Here is a 6000-nt window from a genome sequence, read left to right on the forward strand (position 1 = left end):
ATTGCATGATAGGATAGAAAAGAGATATTCTTACTCTCATTAGGAATTGTGTAGATTCTATTATGATTTGTCGTTGTTGTGAGAAAATCTGAAAATTGATGATTGATTGTGTTATGTGATTTTTGTGACTGAATGCATGGGTGTAAGGTTCTATTTATGAGTATGACTTTATGTCATCGTTGGAATTTTAAAGCTTTGAGCATGAACATAAATTTAATGAAAGTGATGAATGAACTGTGTGTATAATTATATGATTCAGGTTGTTAATATATGTGAAATTAACATGTTTAATATGATATAATTATTGTGTGTCAAATTCGGAGCGTTTGAATTTTAAAGGAATCAAAACCAGAGATCCAGAAGACATTAAATGGTGAAAAAATGCAGAATTTTGCATTCTGCAGCGGTTCTAAATTTTGCTGCGAGCTGACGGTAGTCAATTTCGTGACGGTCCACCCGTCACGACCAGACTGATTTGATTCAAATACGGTTTTGATCTTAACTTAAGTTTTGGGACTCAGATTGAGGCAAGGTTCAAAACTTTGTAAAGATAACGCACATAGCTACAATATGGTAGTGTCTTGTGAGATAAATTTCCATGTTTGAATGATGTTTATATGTCATGAAGTGGGTGTAGAATTGTGTGACTTGTTGTATTTACATAATGATGAATTGATGTTATAATGATTTAATATGATTGAATACCATGTGGATATGCATTTGATGAGGTGTTGCTATTTGGTGTTGTTGTTAATCGTCGTAACATTGATTAATTGATGCATATTGAGAATGATGTTATGCATAATGGTGATAAATTCATGGTGATTATTTTGGTGATAATGCATGTTATTGAGAGTCATGCATCATTGTGTATGGACTTTGGTCCAATTTTGGTGTGCTCTAGTCTGGTGGTATGGATTAAGGAGAGAGTAACTGATTCCATATGGGAATCGATGAAGCGCTATTTATGGTGATAGTAGCAATTTTAGTGTGATTTGGGCTTATGGTGGAGATTCGTGAGTGAGTAGCTGATTCCAGATGGGAATTGGTGAAGTGTTACTTATGGTGATAATAACGATTTTGGTGTGCTCTGATCCTATGGTAGGGATTCAGGAGCGAGTAGCTATATTCCGTAAATCATTATTGATTATATGGTAATTAATGAATAATGATTTTGGTGTACTCTGATCCCATGGTGGGGATTTAGGAGCGAGATGGACATGTGTTGTCCATGAATGGTACCACATGTATAATGAGTCAATTGTGGAGTACATTGCATACATGTTTGCATATATAATTGATTGTTCATGATGTTGTTGATTGGTTGAGAATACTTGACGTAGTTAATGAAATCTTATGAGTAATATGTATATTTGATGAATGTGCATGTTGTTATGAATGGGTGTGAGACATTGGTGATGTTGATTTGTGTATTGAATGTATGTTGTGTTATATGTTTCCCTACCTTCTCATTCTTTACCTTGCTCATATTGAATGTTGTTTATCATCCCTTTGACTCATGTTGTCCACCATGGACATCTTATAGATACTCAAGAGTGATCATTGTTGATGTGTGTAGGAGGCGAGTTTTTAGAGCTACTATTCGCTTTTTATTTATCGCTTTATCTTACATTGGTGGTTTTTAGTGCTTTGATTTTGTAACATCGAAGGAGGGAGCTTTTAATGTTTTATGATGATGTTGATTTTTGTTTTGTTTTGGAGTTTATCACCTTATTTATGAAGTTGCTATGATATGTTTTTCTGCTACGTATTTTTATGTGATTTGTTATGTTTTCGAAGGGTGATCGTTGGTGACACCTTAAATAGTCATGTAAATATTTTTAAGTAAGTTCCAGGGGTTAGGGTGCTACATAGTAGTATCAGAGCTGGTTGATCCATCCGACCAGGTTTTTGTAAAAAAAAATTGTTCCATGGTATGCAACATGTGTGTGAAACATTGTCGATACTCGTTCATATTTCTAATTGCTTATTGGCAGGATCATGATTGAAACAAGTGGGGGAGAAGCTTCTGCTTTTCTGAGAAGTTTTAAGTGTGAGGGATTGGTTCAACGTGCCGCTGGTTGCAAGAGTGCAGGTTGTTGGAGGAGTCATTGTTGGTTCCTGAGTTTGTTGAAGAAGAAGATTCGAAGTTCATATTAGTTGGGCGTGTGAATTGTCCTTTGAAAATTTTGGGCGAGATTTTGGGATTGACTTGATTTTATCCTTGGAATGAACTGGTTGGAGTTCAACCATGTTCATATGAACTGTTTCGACAAGACAATTCATTTCCAGATTTTATGTAAGTAACGAGTTGTTCATGTCCACTGAGCAAGTAGGTAAGTTCATAAAGAATGAGGTTGAGGCGTTTATTATACTTTCTTCTATGAAGGCTGGAAGTGAAGCTTTGATCGATGATTTACCGATGGTGTGTGATTTTCCAAAAGTGTTTCTAGATGATATCTGTGATTTTTCACCGGAACGAGAGGTGGAGTTTGCTATAGATTTAGTACCTAGTACTAGTCATGTGTCAATGGTTCCTTATAGGATGTTTGCTTCAGAGTTGAGTGAGTTGAAGAAGCAATTGGAAGATTTACTTGAGAAGAAATTTGTTCGACCGAGTGTTTCACCGTGGGGAGAGTCAGTGTTGCTAGTCAAGAAAAAATATGGTAGCATGAGGTTATGTGTTTACTATCGACAAATGAGCAAGGTTAAAATAAAGAACAAATATAATCTTCCTAGAATCAATAATTTTATGGATCAGTTGGTTGGTGCATCTGTAGTCAGTAAGATTGATTTGCATTCAGGTTATCATCAGATTCGTGTGAAGTCAGAAGATATTCCGAAGACTGTGTTCAGAATGAGGTATGGTCATTATGAGTATTCAATGATGTTGTTTGGTGTGACTAATGCGCATGGAATGTTCATGGAGTAAATGAATAGAACATTGAATCCGTACTTAGATCACTTTGTGGTTGTGTTTATCGATGATATCTTGGTATATTCAAAGTTATATGAAGAGCACGTGGAGCATCGAAAGGTTGTGTTACAGATTTTGAAAGAGAAGAAGTTGTATGCAAAGTTATCCAAGCGTGAGTTCTGGTTGCAAGAGGTGAGTTTCCTTGGGCTTGTAATTTCTATTTATGGTATTGTTGTTGATTCATCAAAGCTAAATGTTTTGTTGTAGTGGGAGGCTTCGAAGTTTGTTACCGAGATCATAAGTTTTCTTGCTTTGGCTGGTTATTATCGGAGGTTTATCGAAGGCTTTTCGAAATTGGCATTGCCTTTGACTCAGTTGACTTGAAAGGGCCAAGCTTATGTGTGGGGTGTTCAGTGTGAAGAGAGTTTTCAAGAACTCAAGAGGAAGTTGATGTCTGCTCCAGTTTTGATTTTGCCAAGTCCAAGTGAATCCTTTATTGAGTATTGTGATGCTTCAAAGATGGGTCTAGGTGGTGTGTTGATGCAGGTCAGGTTATGGCTTATGCTTATAAACAGTTGAAAGTTCATGAGAGGAATTATTCTTCACATGATCTAGAGTTGTCAGTTGTAGTGTTTGTGTTGAAAATTTGGAGGCATTATCTGTATGGTTCCATATTTGAAGTACTCGGTGATCACAAGAGTTTGAAGTATTTCTTCGATCAGAAAGAGTTGAATATGAGGCAAAGAAGATGGCTCAAATTTTTGAAAGATTATGATTTTGCTTTGAGTTACCATCCTAGTAAAGCCAATGCAATAGCTGATGCTTTTAGCAGAAAGTCATTGCATGTGTTGATGCTTATGGTTCGAGAATTGGATTTGATTGAGCAATTCAGAGACATGAGTTTGATGTGTGAAGAGACTCCTAGAAATGTGAATTTGGGTATGTTGAAGTTGACTAGTGTTATCCTTGAAGAGATCAGAGAAAGTCAAAAAGTTGATTTGGGATTGGTTGATCGGCTTGTGTTAATCAATCAGGGTAAATAAGGTGATTTCAAGATCGATGAGAATGATGTGATGAGGTTCAGAGATAGAGTTTGTGTACTAGATATGCCATAACTTAAGAAGAGTATTCTTGAGGAAGGTCATAGGAGTGGTCTGGGTATTCATCCCAGTATGAAGAAAATGTATACATACCTGAAGAAGATGTTTTGGTGGCCATGAATGAAAAGTGAGGTAGTTAAGTTTGTTTAAGCTTGTTTAACTTGTCAGAAGTCGAAGATTGAACATCAGTAGTTGTTGGGTTTGATGCAACCATTGAGTATTCCTGAGTGGAAATGGGACAACATTTCCATGGATTTTATGACAAGTTTGCCAAAGAAGGAGAAGGAATATGATTCCATCTGGGTGATTATTGCAAGACTGACTAAATCGGCTCCTTTCATACTGATTAAGATCAGTTATCCTTTGTAGAACCTTGTTGAGTTGTACATTGAGAAGTTTGTTAGTTTGCATGGTATTCTGTCGAGTATTATTTCAGATAGAGATTCGAGATTCACATAGAGGTTTTAACAGAGTTTGCAGGAATTCATGTGCACTAAGTTGAAGTTGAGTTCTACTTATTATCCGCAGAAAGATGGTCATACAGAGAGGACTATCCAATCTTTGGAATATCTATTAAGGGCTTGTGTGCTAGAACAAGGAGGTGCTTGGAATAGCTATTTGTCGTTGATTGATTTCTCTTACCATAACAATCTCCATTCAAGTACTAGAAGGGCCCCGTTTGAGGCGCCATGTGATAGGAGGTGTAGGATACCTTTGTATTGGTATGAGTTAGGTGAAAGTGTGGTGATTGGACCTGAGATTGTGTAGTAAACTTATGAGAAGTTAAAAATTATCCAAGAGAAGATGAAAGCTTCGTAGAGTCACCAGAAGAGTTACCATGATAAGAGGAGGAAAGCACTTGAGTTCCAAGAGGGGAATCATGTGTTTTTGATAGTTACTTTGGTAACTGGTGTTGGTCGAGCTTGGAAGCCTCGAAAGCTCACACCACATTTTGTTGGTCCATACCAGATCTTGAAAAGGATAGGAGAGGTGGCCTATCGAATTGCCTTGCCATCGCCACTTGCTAATCTTCATGACGTGTTTCATGTGTATCAATTGAGGAGATACAGTTCGGATCCGTCTATTATGATCTAAGTGGATGATGTACAAACGAGAGTGAACATGACTATTTAGGCATCACCCATGCAGATAGAGGATCGGGAAGTGAAACAATTGCATGATAAAGAGATGACCTTGGTGAAGGTAGTGTGGGGAGGACCAGCTAGTGGAAGCATAACTTAAGAGCTGAAGAACCATATGAGAGAGTCGTATCTGACTCTGTTTCCTCGGGTGATTTTCGAGGGCAAAAATTCTCTAAGTGGGGGAGAGTTGTAACACCCCAAATTCGATTAATTAATTTAATTGAATTATTTAGATTTCTCTTCAATTATTGGGTGTTTGATGTGCCTTTAAAATAAATTTTATGATTATACGTGTCATTGGGGTGTAATGGTTTTGGTATGGTGTGGTGAAAAATGGATGTTTGGTAGAAATTAGAAATAACTAGAATATTATTATTTTTAATTAATATTAGAAATAAATAAAATATAATTTGTGGATTTACATTAGAAATTATTAAATTAGTAAGAAAATAAGAGTTAGTAGAGAAATAAGGGGTAATGAGGACATTAGGGAGAATAAGTTAGGGGTAGTAAAGGAAATACCTAAGTGGGACAATTAGGTTTATTTTTAAACAGAGGAGTGTGAGAATTGAGGTGTTTACAGTACGTATAATTTGGAGTTGGAGAAAAGTAAGAAGAACAAAAGCTAGAGTTTGAGAGGGAGAATCCATAAGAGATGTTTGCTTTTACTGGAAATCTAAGGTAAGGGGGGAAAAGGGCTTTTAGTATGGGTGCATTGTATGATAGGTGTCGCATCCCCGAAAATCAACCGGCGGGACTCAAATAAAAACACACACAGAGCCGCCACTGCGCGTTATTTATCCCAAGATAGGGAAAGGAAACGCTCAGAGAAACCTGGAAA

This window comes from Lathyrus oleraceus, chromosome 5 (genome assembly GCF_024323335.1).
Source record: "Lathyrus oleraceus cultivar Zhongwan6 chromosome 5, CAAS_Psat_ZW6_1.0, whole genome shotgun sequence".
NCBI classification, from domain to species: domain Eukaryota; kingdom Viridiplantae; phylum Streptophyta; class Magnoliopsida; order Fabales; family Fabaceae; genus Lathyrus; species Lathyrus oleraceus.